Source organism: Manis pentadactyla, chromosome 6 (genome assembly GCF_030020395.1).
Source record: "Manis pentadactyla isolate mManPen7 chromosome 6, mManPen7.hap1, whole genome shotgun sequence".
Lineage (NCBI taxonomy): Eukaryota > Metazoa > Chordata > Mammalia > Pholidota > Manidae > Manis > Manis pentadactyla.
Genome location: NC_080024.1, coordinates 135,001,187 through 135,018,868, shown reverse-complemented (window position 1 = coordinate 135,018,868; position 17,682 = coordinate 135,001,187).

Genomic DNA, 17,682 nt, shown 5'->3' with positions numbered 1-17,682 from the left:
AACTTCTGCCCTTTTCCCCCAACTGAACTGTAAACTCTTGGCTCTCTGACGTCTCAGTGGGGGCCCATTTGGGATGCACTTAAGCCCCACTTAGAATTGCCCTAACATTTCCTGACACAGCACTCAGACAGAGCTTGTCCCATGAACTAGGGAGGGAGAGAGAATCGTGGGCTTAGCTTGGCTGACGATGATAAGCAGCAGCGGCAGCTATGTTCTGTCTCTGTGTGAGGCGATGTTTCAAGCACATTACCTTGGGATTGAACCACATAATCCTTACTGTAAAGACAGCTATCATTTTTTAGCCCCATTCCACAGATGAAGAAACTGAGGTTCAACATTGTCACCCAAATTCCCCCAGCTGGCAAGTGGTAGTGTCAGGTTTCATCACCTCCATGTAATCTAATCTCTGTGCTATCTAATCTCAAGGGCATCTGTTTTTTCTAAAACAAGTTCTGGTTTGAGAGGACCAAGCCAATGTGACTTCCAGACAACACCAGACATTTGTACACATCTGTGTGCACTAAGGGCCTTCCCTAAGCCACAGAGCGATGCAGGCAGGCCGTACCTGACACAGGTCATGCACATGAGGGAGGCTGGAACTGCACCCAAGTCTGCAGCAAGCACAGACTTCCTGCTGGGTCAGTTAAGCTCCCGCACCCAACCTGGAGAGGAGCTTTTCCTTGAAGTGTTGTCAGTGCATCAGTGCTAAAGCGTGCCCATGACCACAGCAGTGTTGGGGCCGGCAGCATGGGGGCCAGACAGAAAACAGGGTGTGACTCGTGGTCCTGGTTTCGAAGTCAGATGGGCCAGGGTTGAAGCACTCACTCTGGCAAGTAGCTGAACCTCTCTGAACCTCAAGTTCTGAAATCTAAAATGGGCATTATACCTGCCTCATGGAGCCAAAGGGGGATTAGAGAGAAAATACATCTGAAGAGCTGGCCACGTGATAATTAGGTCAAGCCACATGGGACTGCTAATATCTGACCATTTTGACCTACAAAGATGGCAATTTCATTCCGTTTAGTCTACTAGATGCTGTATTCAAGGCAGTGGCAATGAGGGGTCCCCAACCTACCTTCTCCCATGGAACCGCAGGCAGGAGCCGACAGTGGCCTCCATGTACTGTACAGCAAGCGGGCTGAGAGAAGACAGTCAGCTAAGTGACAGTGGGGGTTGGTTGATATTGGGGTGACCCCTTCCTGCTCAGAATGCCAGCAGATTGCTAAGCCCCGGTCAGAGCAGGAAGGGAAGGCTGGCAGGAGTCAGGGCAGGAGGCCTGGGGTGCCCTGGCCTCAGGAGGAGGGGGCACAGGCCCCCAGGGCAGTGCCCGCTGAGCCTGGAGCAGCCTGCACAGCCCCAGGTTTCCTGGCGCTTGAGCAGCAGGCCTGAGTTGCCAGCTCAGCAGTTTTCCCCAACCAGAAGCGCCCCCCTCTTTCTGAAAGTAATGATTTTCTAAAAATGGATTCCCTCCCCTCCCCCAGCTGCAATTAATCTACAAACACAAAGTGGCCACTGGAGGAGGCCCCTGGTGGGTTCGGACCCGTGCAAGAGCTTTGATTAATTCAGGACGATTTATTGGCTGGGGGCTGGGGGTGGGCAAGGGTGCATGGCCAGGGTGCCAGCCAGGCTGGACTCACTGCTGGGGTCTATTGGTCGCTCATCAGAGCCACAGAGACTAGGACTACTGGGAGCCTCCTGCCAGGGAGCCTGTATGATGAACCTTCCTCATACTTGAGAGCTGCAGGATCTTAGACCCCAGCTCTGAGGTCGTCCCATGGACATGTGTGCCCTGGGCCTGAAGAAGTGATAAATAAACCCTGGGCAGCTTCCTGGAGCTGCCATTGTGGTAGGAGCCTCAGAAAAGAAAGAATATGATTGTCTTTATCTGAAGAGAAGCCCATGAATAGTACATAGCAGAATGCAAACTTGACATGAATTGTCTGTCGAGAAAAACAAGACACTTGAATACTATGTCCTTGTTCTGGATGTTGCGTGGTCCCAGACCAGTGTGGGCACTTTGGGGAAGCATGAGAAGGAATCTGCGTCTTGGATTTACAAGCAGGATCCTGAAGGTAGAAATGGATTGTGCCTCCACATAAAATGGGGGTAGGGGGGCACGGGGAAGGCAGTACAGCACAGAGAAGACAAGCAGTGACTCTGTGGCTTCTTACTAGGCTGATGGACAGTGACTGCAATGGGATGTGTGTGGGGGGACTTGATAATATGGGTGACTGTAGTAACCACAATGTTGCTCATGTGAAACCTTCATAAGATTGCATATCAGTGACACTTTAATTGAAAAAAAAAAAAGAAAGAAATAGATTGTGTTTCCTATGGCTGTGTTGAACCCAAAAGAAACCATGGCTAATTCATAGATAACGGCGCAGAGAGCACTTTCTCACATGTTCTAATGACTCTGGACGGGAGCTCTGATTATCCTGGTTTTAGAAGAAGAAACTGAGGACTAACTTGAGTCACCCACCCAGAGGTGGCAAAGCCATCCTGGCAGTTCTCGAGCCTATCCCAGAGCTCTTTTCCCCAAAGCCTGGCACTCATCTGCTCTCTCCAATACCCCCTTTAAACCCGTCTTCCTCCACTTCGCCTGCCAGATCCTGCAGTAATGAATGGCCTGCTCAGGGAGTAGCCATGCGCTGCCTATGCCAGAGCCTCCCTTACCATTTGTTTGGGACCATGGGATTAGTTCTGGCCAATGGGCTGTGAGGAGAGATGCCATGTGCCTCTTTAGGGCTACAGCATTCAAGAACTGGGGAGCAGTGATCCAGCAATCTCTCCTGCTACAGGCACCTGGAAGATATGTTTTGAGCTGATGGAGGCATAGGATGAACCCAGCCTGCATCCTTGAATCACTGCCCCAGAAAGCCACTGGGTCTACAGCAGACTGTGTGAATGTGCAGCTTTTATGTGTTACCCGACTGAGACTTGGCAGTTTGCCTATCTTGATGAATCCATGGCCTGTTTCACCTACTCAGGCGCTGGGCCCAATCTGTTTTGCTTTCTTCTTTTTATGGAGCTTGGTCTTGCATCTCCAGCACAGCTGGAGCTCCTGGAGGTCAGGCACCAGTTCTCATACTTACTAGAATCTTTCATAGCACACAGCCCAGTGCTGGGCTCACCACCGAGAGGTGCTTAGTAAATACCTGCTATCATTGACGTGAACAAACGTGTCCCGTCCCATGATGCCCCTGGAGGGATTGCTGGGGTGTCCTCCAAGGCATGGTCTCCCCCATGTCATGAAAATCCCCCTTGCTTGCTCCTCACCTCCTACAAGCCACTGGCAGCTCCTCTCCACCTTCCTCCTCAAACCATCCATCTCCCTCAGAGCAAGCTCCAGTTCCATCCGAGTCCAGTGCCAACCTAGAGCCAGCCAGGACCAGTATTCGCCCTGGCTTCCTCACTCAGCCAAGAACAAAGTTCTAGAGCAGAGCTCTGGCTCAGTGAACACACGGATTCAAATAATCAGGTAGTGCTCCCACTACTCACTCCTTTTCTCCTGCTTTATTTCTCGTCATTGCACTGTTCGACACATATATGTGTTGTCTTATACACGTTTCACATTTTACTATACACCTGTTTGTTGTTTGGCTATTGTCTGACTCCCCTAGCAGAGACTAAGCTCAGTGACAGCAGGAACCCTGCTGTGGTTGCTGCCATATCCCCAGGAGCTAAAACTAAGGGCTCAGCACATAGTGGGTGCTTAAGAAACTTACCTTGGATGAATCAATATTGAGTGATGACTTACCTTGGCAGGTAAATTCAGTTTTCCCCAAGAAAAGTGGGTTTGTACTTGCTTTCTAATATTTATGAAAAGAAAGAGTGCATTCTTGTATTTTTCCTCCAGAAGGTGAATGGAAAACTGCTTCTCGGGTGAGTGGCAGCAGTGACAGTGTCACTATAATCATAACAACACCTGCATTTACTGAAGGTTGAGTTTTGTGCCAGACACTCTGCAAGGCAAGTGATGTTGTTTCTAAGGCAAGGGTTGTCATTATCCCATTTTATGGGTGAGGAAGTGGAGGCCCAGGGACAGCTGGAGAGTGGTGAGCCGCCGAATTCCACAGTTTGCTCTCATCCCTGAGCCCCTATAGGAGGCTGCATATATTTGAAAGAGCGGTTTTCATGGGGTTATTTATGCAAAGTTAAGAATCATCCTGAGGCCCATATCACACTGAAGCAGCTCAAGACTCCAGGGGTATCTGTGCTGGGAGGCATGCTCCATGGACCGGCAGTCCTGTGGCATCAGAACCTGCAATCTTTGCTACATCTGGGTCTCATGTCATCAGCACCCAATCTTCTAATGACAAACTGCAGCCGGGGAAATTATAGTGCCTGGGAGACTTGTCCCAGAAGCCCTGCCCAGGGTAATTCCAGAGCGGGAGACATTTCTGGGAAAAACAAGAAAGACAGGGTCAGGCTGCCAGCCTTAGGTAATGGAATGGTGTGTGCTGGTAATGGGGCATGGGGGATGGAGAATTCTATCTTACTTAGACAGTTTCATTTTTTAAATCTAAAAAATACTGAAAAACACAAAATCAAATGTAGAAATTATCATTTAAAATTATACCTTCCAAAGTCATTTCCAGAGGTGCCCACTGTGGGGGCTTTGATACGTCCCCTTTCTGAATTTGGCCTCTGCTTCTCCTTATGCACATACACTGTTTTCATGAATGGAAACATGTTATACATTTCAGCCTCCGACCCACGTATGTTGCTTAGGGATACACCCCAGACATTTCTGTAGACAGTTATTTTCGTGGTTGTCTAGTACTGGAGCTGACTTTAAGAGGTGCTAGTATTCACTTAAGAGATGTATCCTTTGATACAGAACAGGAATGAAGGTGTAGAACAACTGGAACTCTCTTGTGAGGGTGGAGGGGGTATAAAATGGTTCAGCAGTTTTTGGAAAGCTGTTCGCCAGTATCTACTAAAGCTCCAGATAACCATACCGCATCAGAAATGCATACATATTTCCACCCAGAGACATGTCCAAGAATACTCACAGCAGCCCCAAAACTGGAACAACTCCAACTGATTTTTTTTTAATGCCGTTTGTTTATACAGTGGACGCCATGCAGCAATGGGAATGGAAGGACAACTCTATGCTACAGCGGAGTGAGTCTCACAGACAATACACTGCATGGAGGAAGCCAGCCCCAAAACACACACTGTACGACACCTTGTTGTTCTGTTCCATTCGTGTGAAATTCAGCGCCAGGCAAAATGAACCTAGGGTGTTAGACGTCAGGGAAGGGCCACGGGAGGAACTTCTGGGGGCTGAGGATGTTCTATTTCTTAATCTAGGGGCTGATTACATGGGATGTTGCACTTGTGAAATTCACTGAGCCGTATGTATGCTTAAGATTTGGTTACTTTTCTGTATGTGTGCTATATGTCAGGTAGAGAATACTTTTCAAAAAGGGGATCAATGGCAGTTCCTTCCCCCAAAATCAGTCATTTTCTCTTTTGCCTCTGTATCTTTTTCTTGTAGGACCTAATGCGTGCACACAGCATGTGTGCTGTGCTGCCATGTATCTTGTGGGGCAGGGAGGGCATGAGAGGGCGCAGCTGCATGAGTTGGTGGAATTTGTAGAATCTTAGGTGCTATCACAACAACAATAATTACTACTCCCTTGACTAAATAGTAGCTAATACTTCTTGAGCATTTACCAAGTGGTGGGCACAGTGCTAAGTGTTTTATATGCATCATTCATTTGAATCCTTTGAACATCCCTGCTTGTAGTTATTAGCATGTACACACTGGAGGCTCACATACATACAGTAAGCCCCCTGCCTACAATAGCCCATGAACTCCTGCTTAATTTTGATTGTTCAGTGTTCATTTGAGGACCTACTATGTGCCAACCACTACCAGGCACCAAGGTAGAAAACTCATCATGATACAATCTCTACAGTGTCTGAGCTGTTCAGGAATCGGGGGTTTATTCAAACCAATATTCACTGTAGTTTTATTCCTCCTTTGAGGGTGCTCAAAATGGGTAAGCATATAAATAAAATTGCACTTGTTTTGCTACTTATTTTTACCTCTTTAGCAACCTCTGTTCGCTATTTGATAACTAGAGGCTTAATCAATAAAAAAGAAAAATAATTTCTAAAAATCACCTCTAGTTCCACAATCATGGAGAACCTAACATTTGAGCATATCACCTTTAGACTTTTTAAAAATACATTTTATGTGTCCACCACAAAGTAGACGTTCAAAGTTGTTAAATGGTCATAAAATCACACTATCATATTATTTTGTACACTGCACCCTCACCTTTAATGATATAGTCAGAACTAGTTCAGGTCTGAGAATGCACGGTCACTTCTGCTGTTTTCTTTAATCATGGTGTGTGTGCGTGTGTGTGTGTGATTTTTTTTTTATGTGCTTCAGGGGTATTTGTATATCTTTTATGAATTTCTTGTTTGTATCTTATGCCTCTTTTTCCTCTTGGTTTGTGATTCTTTGTGGCTATTTTAATTCATTTTTTTCAAAATAATTTATACACAAAATTTAACAGTCCAGGACTATTGAAAACTTTACAATGAAAATCAGCAGTTCACTGATAGTTTCCTAGAAAGAACCCTTTTAACTTTTCCAGCTGTTTCTTTTGGTATTATCACCATATATATATTTTTCAGTATTTAAGAATATATTATTGGTTTAATATGTAATAATATATATTCATCTTAAAATATTCACAAGGTGCAGAGGTGTGTTAAGAAAAATGTTAAAGCCCTTCTCAATTTCTTCAGTGCTATTTTTCAGGCATAATTTACTTTAGAAATGAGATTCTATTACCATATTGCTAAATATATTCTTACTCTGAAATAAATTCTTATTCTGAAATGTTATTTCTTGATATGTCAATTTCAGATATTATCTATTAAATTTCTAGCTGGGCATTAGCTCTCTTGAATCTTCACACTATTTCCTTTCTCATCAGTAGTTAATACTTACACTGGACTGTGCCAGCACCATTCACTGTTGAGCCGTGGGACATACCATGATTGCATTGACCTTCTCACACAGCTCTTGCCTAGGTTCTTTTCATTTGTTCCCAGTTTATTGTATTTTTTGCCATTGCTTTTCACACTCTTTAGGCACTGCTCAATAGAGTTTTCCTCAAGGTCAAACCTATCAATTTGTTAGTTCACTGTTTTTCTCACCTGAAGCCTCTATTCTTCTGCTCAAGTCTGGACAGGTTGCCTTGTGGGCTTGCTACACAGCATCCCTGCACCTCTCTGTTGGTTTGGGTCTCTTGTTATCAAATACATGAGCTCACCTTCTTTTGTTTATTTCTGTCCCTCATCTTGGTGCCAATCATCCTTACATACTGTGTGTACCATGTTTCCTCCCTCTCCTCCGCACGTTGTAAGCGTGCCTGAGGACTGAATGGCAGAAGGAAAGGGAATGGCCCACTGGCAGCCTCAGCCTCTGCTCTGCTGTCTCCAGCAATTCCATTCTGGCCTCGGACTTGCAGAGTCCACTCAGCAAACTGAAGCCCTGCAGATAACTCTCCCCAGTCAGAAGCTTGTTCAGGGGCCGTCTGTTGTCAGAGCTTCTCCTCTGGAATTCACTCTCTGCCCCACACAGCTTACCACTGGTGCCTCAAACCGCACAAGAACGCTCTGCCGAGGAATGCTCCATCCTGTTGCTCTCTTAGTGACTTCTGTTCCCACCACATAAAGGGGCCCTGAATGCAGAATCCAGCACCTCAGATTCACCTCCTGAAAACCAAGTCACCTTCTCCCTGTTCCCTTCTGCTCCTCTCCATGTTTTTCTCTCTCCTTGGACTGGAAGTTTCTGTGTATCAAATAGTTTTTGTTCCTCTGCCATTGCCTCAGCTTAGTCACTGCTGGCCTCTGGCCTGAGCAGGTCAGATGCCTCCCGGCCGTTCTTCCAGTACCCAAGCTTGTGCTCCTGCTGATCCACACTTCTGGCTATGGCAGCAGACTTTTTGTAAAGCCCAGCTCTGAGTTGCCTCATTTGTAAAAGCCATGCACTTTCACATCTCCACACCTTTGCACAGGCCTGAATGTATGAATGTTCTGTAACACTTTATATGACATGTTCGTATAACCCCCATGCTTGTCTGCTGTGGGAACACAGGGAGAGGAGTCACATAATCCAGACCAGATCCTGTCACCAACTAGCTGAGCCACAGGTAACCTTCCCTCAGTTCACCCACCTGCATGCCCTGCATGGAGGAGAACCTGACTGTTCAACACCCGTGACATGCTGTGCCTATGCAAAGAATTTCCCTTACATGATACACTTACATACTGAGCCCCACAGCCCTTCAGCAATACCCTCTATGTATATGTTCATATTTGCTAGTCTGGGAAGGGAAAGGGTAAACAAGAACTTGGGGTTGGGGGAATGCAATCAAGAGGACATCTGCTATTGTCAGTTTGCTCTGTGTCACCTGGGCTTTCTTCCTGGCTCAGAGAATTCTCTTTTCTTGAGTCTGCAAGATACCTGTTTTCCCAACTTCCTTAGCAGCCAAGTATATAGGCATGTGACCTGGGATTGGCCAACCAAACTCCCCCGTTCTGGTCCTGGAATCAGAATCTGGGAACACAGAAACAGGGATACAGGAGAATCATTCTAGGGATGGGCAGTGGGCACATCCCGTGTCTGGGGAACAGTAGGATTCTTGGGCCAGCAGCATGGCCCAGTGCCTGGCATCCAGTGCCGATGCCAGTGGGGGAAGAAGAGTCACCTGGGGCTTGGTGGCAGGGCCAGTGGGTTCTCAAGAGGCCAGCTCTGTGGAGTGTTTCTGGCAGCCACTCCTGTTACAGAGAAGCTTGCCAGCCCACTGTTGCTTCTGTGACCTACCCCAGATCTGGTATGAGTTTTCCTCTGTGCTTAACTCAGCTCTAATAATATTCTGTAGTTTGCAGCTATGTAGACTGAGCAGCGTTAGAGGCCAGGAGAGGCATAGGGCATGGCAGGCTGCAGAGCCATCCCACCGGGACAGGAGCGCTGGGAATCCCTGCCCCTCCTGAGATGATGGCCACAGTATCCTCCCCGCCTGGGTGGCCACTCGGGTCCTAAGCAGGCAGAGGTCACTCGGCAGGGGCAGAGTTGTAAAGTCACAGATACCTCTGGGAATGTGCTAAGAGGACCCGACCTTGACATAGCAATGTCCTAAGCAGTGTAGCTCCATCATGGGAGCCATGGGGTTTGACAGCCAGGGCTACCCTTAGAGCAGCGGGGGCTGCCATCCCATGCCCAGGAGGCCTGGGCTCATCCTGCAGCTAACTCACTATGTGGCTTTGGCAAGTTACGCCTTTCCTCTGGGCCCCAGTGTCTTCACCTGGAGCCCTGGGGTGTGGGCAGATAAACTGGAGGTCTCTTCCAGGTCTGGCGCTTTCAGTACAAGCACCCAGACCCTTGGGGGCCTCCTCACCCCAGGCCCCACCCTTGAACAGCCATGAAGTCCCGGACAGCAGGTCCTTGCTCTACACATAGTAGGTACTCAGACAGTGCGGGCTGATGGCACCAAGGAATGGCCGGCTCACTTGGCGGGTGTGGGTGTGTGGCCAGGCTCCTGGGCCGTGCTGGAGGATCTTTTCCTGGGCACTCATGATCCGTCTCCACTAGGTCTCTGCAGAGGAGCAGAGGGAGAAGGGGAGAGGAGGTGGCAGATCCAGCAGTGGCTCTGAGGCGGCCGCAGCAGGCACTTTCTGGGAAGCCGCCCCCAGAACCTAGCCCAGTGCAGGCCAAGGAGGCCCCATCTTCATCCCGTTTCCCTTGAACTGGAGCCAGGCGGGCCTCACTGGCGGGGCAGCCCTGGCCCAGGGCCAAGGCAAACAGGCCTCCAGCCTGCCTGGGGGCTGGTCGGCTGGGCTTGGGAGGGGAGGGAGGCGCCCGCGCCTGTCCCCTGCTGTGGCCAGCACGCCTGGCCTGTGTGTCCCTGCCAGCCCAGTCCCAGCCTGTCCAAGGGGTCAGGCATTGGCCGAGCCCCCAGCAGGGTTGGGCCTGAGTCCCTGTGGAGATGGGGCTGCTGAGGGCCTTCCTCCCACCAGGGCCTGGGTCCTCCTTCTCCAGCAAGGGGGAAGCCATGACTCTTACCCATGTTGCCAAAGCAGTGGCTTCACCCATTGCCTGCCATGGACTAGCCCCTCGGGCAGCAGAGGAGTGGGGAGCCCAGGCCAGTGCCCTCTCTGAGTCCCGGTTTGCATCTCAGGACAGAAACAGCTACAAGGTGACTGGTGATGATGTGGGATGTCCATCAAATATTGTGCATTATAAGGAGTGCAGAAAAGGGGAAGACCACACGGCTAGGTAGACTTCCTGGAGGAAATGGGGCCTGGTAGGGTTTTGAATGGTGGGGGAGGTTTGGACAGCTTTGATGGAGGGAAAGAAGAGGGGCTGCACAGTGAGCATAAGTTGCAGTATTTGGTGGACCTGAAAATTGGGGTAGGGGAAGGAGGTAGTGGTAGGAGGGGGAAGGTGGCTAGGTGAGCAAGGCAGGGCCAGGTACTAGTGGCCCTGGACAGGCCCAGCCTTTGTCCAGAACCCACCTGTCCACCCAGCCAAAAACCATCCACCCATTCATGCACACATTTATCCGTCCACACATCCATCCATCACTCACCCACTCATCCTCACACCCATCCATCTATTCAACCAAACTACACATCTACTGAGCACCCACGATGAGCCAAGATCTGTACTAGATATTTGCACGGACTCTGACCCACACAGGCCTAGCTTATAGCAGGTGTAATGAATGTTTGTTTAAATAGTTGGAGAAATGGTGATTAGAAGAGACTTGTCTCTGCTTTCACGGAACTTACTGTTTTGTGTATCAAAAAGTATAAAATTACAATGTAACAGGTGTTATAAGGGGAAAGACCAGGTTGCTAGGAGAGACAAGGAGAGGATAAAGACTATGAGCTTTTTACCTGCGTGATCCTGGACAAGAAATCCTTGACCCCTCCATGCCTCAGTTTCTGCATCTGTAAAACGGGAGTAACAATAGTATCTACCTGATATTATCTATTGATTTTTTTTCAATTATCAAAATCAGAAAGTTTTACTGACACAATTTTCTAATCCACAGGCTAGTTTCAGTTGTCTCAATAGTGTCTTTTTCTTAACAGCTTTATTGAGATATAGTTCATATCCCATGCAATTCATCAATTTAAAATGTACAATTCAATGATTTTTAGTATATTCACATATGTGCAACCATCACTACCCTCAATTCTGGAACATTTTCATCATCCTGAAAAGAAATCCTGTATGCTTTCGTTATCATCCACTTTCCCCCACCTCTTCCCCACTTACTCACTAAACTTTCTGTCTCTATAGAAGTTTGTAACATTTCATATAAACGGAACCATGTAACATGCAGTCTTTTGTGGCTGCCTTCTTACATTTAACATAATGTTTTCAGGGTTCATCCATGTGGTAGCATGTATCAACATTCTTTTTTCTTTAAAAAAGTTAATATCTTATTTTTTAAGAGCAATTTTAAGTTCACAGCAAAATTGAGTAGAAAGGACAAAGTTCCCACATATTCCTTCCCCTCAACCACAGCCCTCCCTCACATCCTATACTAGTTGGGTACAGTGTGGTACCAGACTGTTACAGTCAATGAACCAACACTGATACATTGCTATCAAAGTCCATAGTTTACATGAAGGTCCACTAATTTTGGCTGAAAAAGGTTTCATTGTATGGATATACCACATTTTGTTTATTTGTTCAAAACAGTTGATGGGCATTTGGGTTGTTTCCACCTTTTGCCTACTATGAATAATGCTGCTATAAACATTTGTGTACAAGTTTCTGTATGAATGTATGTCTTCATTACTCTTGGGTATATATATATATATATATACCTAGGAGTGGATTTGCTGGGTCAAATGGCAACCCTATGTTAATATTTTGAAGAGCAATACTATTTTCCAATGTGGCTGCACCATTTTACATTCCCCCCAGAAATGTATAAGGGTTCCAATTTTTCTATCTTCTCACCAACAATTGCTATTATCTGACTTTCTGAGTCTAGACATCCAAATGGGTATGAAGTGGTCTCATTATGGTCTTGATCTGCATTTTTCTAATGACTAATGATGTTGAGCATCATTTCATGTGCTTATTGGCCATTTGTAAGATCTTTCTTGGAGAAATGTTTGTTCATTTCCTTTGCCCATTTTAAAATTGGGTTATTTGTCCTTTTACTATTGAGTTGTAAGAGCTCTTTATGTATTCTGGGTGCAAGTCCCTTATTAGATATGTGATTTCAAATATTTTCTTTGATTCTGTGCGTTGTTCTTTTACTTTCCTGATGGTGCCCTTTGAAGCACGAGAGTTTTTCATTTTGTTGAAGTCCAATATGTCTATTTTTTCTTTTGTTGTTCATTCTTTTGTTGTCGTATCTAAGAATCTTGCCAAATCCAAGGTCCTGAAGGTTTACCTCTGTTTCTTCTAAGAGTTTTATACTCTTAGCTCTTACGTTTACATATTTGATCCATTTTGAGTTAGTTTTTATGTGTGGTATAACGTAAGGGTCCAACTGCATTCTTTTGCATGTGGAAATCCAATTTTTCCAGCACCATTTGTTGAAAAAACTGTTCTTTCTTATTGGATGGTCTTGGCACCCTTGTCAAAAATCAATTGACTATAGATGGATCAGTTTATTTCTAGACTTTCAGTTCTATCCCATTGACCTATATGCCTTCATGTCTCGTGCTAGTACCACACTGTCTTGAATACTGTTGTTTTGTTGTAAGTTTTGGAATTGGGAAGTGTGAGACCTACTTTGTTCTTCTTTTTCAGGATTGTTTTGGCTATTCTGGGTCCCTTGCATCCATTTGAAATTTAGAATCAGCTTGCCAATTTCTATAAAGAGTTCAGCTAGAATTCTGATAGAGATTACACTGAATCTGTAGATCAGTTTGGGGACTTTTGGTGGAGACTATTGGGGACTATTGCCATTTTAACGATGTTAAATATCCTGATCCATGAATGTGGGATGTTTTTCCAATTATCTAAATCTTTAATTTCTTTTGAAGTTTTTTAGTTTGAGAGTCTAACTGTTGAGCTTCTTTTGTTAAATTTACGTTTCAGTATTCCATTCTTTGATGCTTTTGTAAATGGAATTGTTTCCTTAACTTTATTTTTGGGTTGCCCACTGATTTTTCAACCATATGGTTATTGAGCTCAGCATTCTGAGAGGTGCTGGGGATACAGCAACAAGCATGCTATGAGAATGAATGAGATAACATATTAAGGTACAATGATGTTCTTTGTATTACTGCTTTTCCTGTCTCCCCTTTCTGGAAGCATGTCATAAGAGGGCCTCCTGTGGAGGCAGGAGGGAACTCTTTAACTTCAAGATGAAAAGGCTTGTGAGTCGGTGATGCATCTCAAGCAGCTGGAGGGTCTGACCATTTACAAGGGAAGCAGACCTATCTACTCTGGGTGGTGGTGAGGCCAGAGGAAAACTCCAGGGAGGCCTAGGGAGCTGCTCCTGGGAAATGGGCATCCTTCGATGACCTGGGAGGGTCCAAGCTGAGAGGCCCAGTGGAGGCCGGTGCTGCCTGTAACGGTTCCTGCAGGAAGCAGCCTTCCTCTTACCCCTGTGTGGGGCTTCCTTCTTCATGGGTTTTCATCTTTTATCTTGTGGCTTCTACTCAATCTCACATCCCCTTGGGGGGTGGGGGGTCTCTTGTTGTTTTTGGCCTATTTCTCCTGCCATACTTCCCTTTGCCTATGTCTGGTTCCAGCCTTAGCCCCTTGCCCCGGCCAACTGTCTCACAAGTGGGAGAGTGGCTGGAGGCCTGGCTAAGCAGGGGCTTGCGTCCTGAGATGGCCAGTGCCAGTTCTGGTATCACCCCACCCTCTGCACTGGGCCTCTTCCTCCTGCCCACTGTCTGGAAGGCCCCCAGCAGGTTCCTCATTTCAACCACCACTTCCTCTCCAGCCCAGGCCCCGTGGCGCCTGGAGGTGGCTCGACAGCCCCTAGCCTCACATCTGCCCACCAGTCATCCCCTCTTTTTTTATACCAGAACCTTCATACCCAATCCCTCATGTCATAGGCCAAACCACAGAAGCTGACTGAGGCCCAGCCACAGGTTCAGGGCCCTGGGCCTGTTACGGTGGAGGTGCAGGAGGAGATGTAGCGCCTGCCCTACACTCTTCTGCCCTCCCTACAGGGCCTGCACATGATGGGTCCCCGCATCACGCATAAGGCTGTGAGCTTGTTCAGAGAGAGGAGGTCAGCACGGGCTGCAGGGCTGGGACACGCTTGGCACAGGGTGTCCCAGGTTCTTAGGGATGGTGGAACGTGGCAAAGAAATGTGGGACTCCCTCAGGTGGATCCTGATGGGGCAGCTTGTCCCTCTGACTGGGAAGCGATTTCAGTTTTATGAGTGGGCAGACAGCTGCCCATAGGGAAGGGGATCCTGGGCTTGGAGCAGGGTTTCTCAGCCCCGACAGTACTGACATTTGGGGCCAGATGATTCTCTGTTTTGAGGGGCTGTCCTGTGCTCCGGGAGATGTTTAGCAGCAACCTGGCCTCTATTCATTAGATCCCAGTAACATCCTTGCCCCGTGGTGTGGCAAGCAAAAATGTCTCTAGATATTGCCAAATGTCCCTGGGGGGCAAAATGGGCCCTGCTTGAGAAGTACTGGCTTAGAGGGTTATGTAGGACTTAAATGTATTAACGTATGCATTGTACTTAGAACAGTGCCTGGCCCAGGGGAAGCACTCAATAATTCTTATGTATTGTTTTTATTACAAGAAGGCGACAGAGGAAAAAACATAGTAAGAAACTAAAAACAAGAGTCAAAGAACATGTCTCATACTCTTACTCACCGGAGAGTAGGGTCTGGGATGAAGAGGAGGAGAAAACATATTTTAAAAAAATCCCGTCTCTGGCTTGACCAACTCCTCCCATTACTGCATCTGTTAACCAGAATGGGGATCTGGAGCCCCCACGGGGGCACTGGGGCCCCTGACGACACAAGGAGGGGATCACTCAGGCCAGTCTGCCCTAAACTTTACTCAGAGAAGAGCTCTTATACTTTAAAGTACTGTCTAAGGGTTCAGAGGAGAGAGCGATTAGCTAAGGCCAGGCCAGCCGGCTAGGCATTTGTCACTCAGCCACTCTCCTTTGTTCACTGGGAAATGCTCACGGAATGCCCCTCTGAGCCAGACACTGTGCTGCATGCCATCAGAAGGAGGGGGGAGTTTGAGCAGCAGTTTGAAAGTTGGCCAAGCTTCAGACAGATAGGACAGAGGAGGAAGAAGATCATTGGCCAGGGACGCGGGGTTGTGGTGGGGAGGACTGATCAGGCCAAGGCCCCGGTAAGGTAAAATCCTGAGACTGTGTTAGAAGGGTGGATTGGGGTCAGCTTGTGAGGGGCCTTGAGTACCAGGTTAGAGAAACAATCGCTCGTGTTGTGGAGTCCTTGAAGAGCTCTGAACAGAAGCCTGGGGGCCCCAGTTTTGCTCCTGGGAAAGAAGGGGCTTGGTTCTGTCTGGGCCCCACAGGCCTACCCAGGTAGGGGCTCTGGGGGTGCTGTTCAGACAAGGCCTGGGCTTGGGCTTCTACTCCCGCCCTCAGCCCTGGGGGAGGGTCCAGAACTGAGCTCCATGGGGCTGCCTAGGAAGTGCCCTGCCTGGCTCATCCCTTGCCTCTGTGTGATGCTCTACGCAGTCTCCCCAGCAGATAAATGGGGCTGTCCACCACCTTCCAGGACCCTTCCTCCACTCGGGCATAATTGAAGGCCGCCTCCAGTTGCTTTGCACTCCATGGCAGTCAGAAAGCTCAGTAAGAGGGACAGCATGGCAGCCCCTTTGCTAGCGGAGCAAACACCAGGCCTGACCGTGGGCACCTGCGGTAACTAGGAGCCCCAAGGGAGAGCCAGGAGGCCCATGAGGCTCGGGCAGGGCTGGGCAGCAGGAAGCCAAGCCTGGGCTAGCTCCTCCTCGTCTCCGTCTTGGCTACTCGTCTCTTCTGGGGTGCTCTGGTCTTGCCCGGGGCACCAGGCAGGCAGCCGCCTGGGCGGGGCCACACCCACAGGGTCGTTAAAACCACCCGGTCCAGGCTTGGCCTTGGGGAATGAGCTCAGCAAGTTGCTCTCCTAGGAGGGGCCGGGGTCAGGCCGCACAAGCAGTGAAGCAGGGGTGCAGAGCCAGGCAGAGAGGTTGGCCCACGGCTGACCTGCTCTTGGGACCATGGTTCACAGAGTCGCACTCCCAGCCCCATGCGCACAGCATCCCTCTGGCTCCAAAGAGGATTTGGAAAATGTGAACTGTGCGTCTGAACCCTGCCTGCCCTTTGGCCCCAGGCCCAGGCTGCCCTGCGGGAGTGTTGGGTCTGAGGCCCATATGAGGCCAGAGCAGAGGGCCGGGAGGCTAGTCCAGCCAGAGGAACCTCAGAGGCTCTGACACAGCAGCTTCTGCCGTCTCTGCTGTGTCATCTGAAGCAGGTCCCCTTCCTTGTCCAGCCCCTGTTTCTACTGGGCCAGTGGGAGTCATGAGGCTTGCCCTCCCTCCCTTTAGGGTGGTTATGAGGATCAAATGAGATCACAAAGATAAAAGAGAATAGAAAAGAAAGCTCAGAACACACGTAAGTGGTTGTTATTGTCACCGTTGTTATTATTAGCTCCTCGCCAACCCCAGTCGGAACAGAGCCATCTAGGCAGGTTCTCAGCCCTACCTGGGAGCCCCTGGAGGTCCTAGGCTGCCCTGGGCCTTGACAGCGCCCCTGCAGCACCCCGAAGCTCTCTTTGGGGCATGTTGGGGGCCCAGAGCCTCCTCTGTCCCTCCCAGTCTCCCAGTACAGCACCCGCCCCAGGGGTTGGGGGGTGGAGGAGGGAAGGAAGGGCCTCAGCCTCTGTGGGGGATGGGTCCCTCTGAGCACTGCTAATGTCACATGGGAACACCCCCCCCACCCAAATACACACACATGTTCATGCACAGACACAGCAAATGCAAATAAACCAGCACTAGTGAGCCTTCGGCCCCAGATCTAGATTGACCTAGAAATCTCTTACACATGGACACACAGACACAGACTCACACAAAGACAGATGCCCTCTCCAAAGCACACTCCAGCCCCAGCTCCTTCCATCTGGAGACCAGTGGGGCAGGCAGGAATATGATCACCTGGGTGGTGGTTGTTACGATCATCCTTAGAAAAGTCTCAACTCGGCAGAAAACATCAAACAGCGGCCAGCAGCCTCAGAGAGCAGAGGCGACAGGCCCTTTGGGGCCCTTTCCAGTGCAGACCTGCCTCCTCGTTTGCAAAAATGACTTACTATTAATCTGTGATTGAAACTGTAATTATGCCATCACTGTGTCAACAAGCTGGAACATGGCTAGGACTGGCAGCACCGTCTGGAAAGGTGTTCTTACCCTCCACCGTGACCATGTTGGCACCTTCCCCATCCCAGGGATGGAGCCACGCACACACCTGCCAAATTCGGGGCCCTCCTCCTCACAGTGCACCCGTGTATTCTGTGTGTGCGAGGGTGCACACGCATGTGCTTCTCATTTGTATGAGAGAGTCTGGCGGGGTGAGGTGTGGTCCAGGTGTGCCCCTGAGGTGAGAACAGCCCTGGAGAGCACCAGGGAGCTCCAGGGCCCCAGCCCAAGGGTCTAGCAGAGGAACTGGTGCATCAGAGTTTGGGAG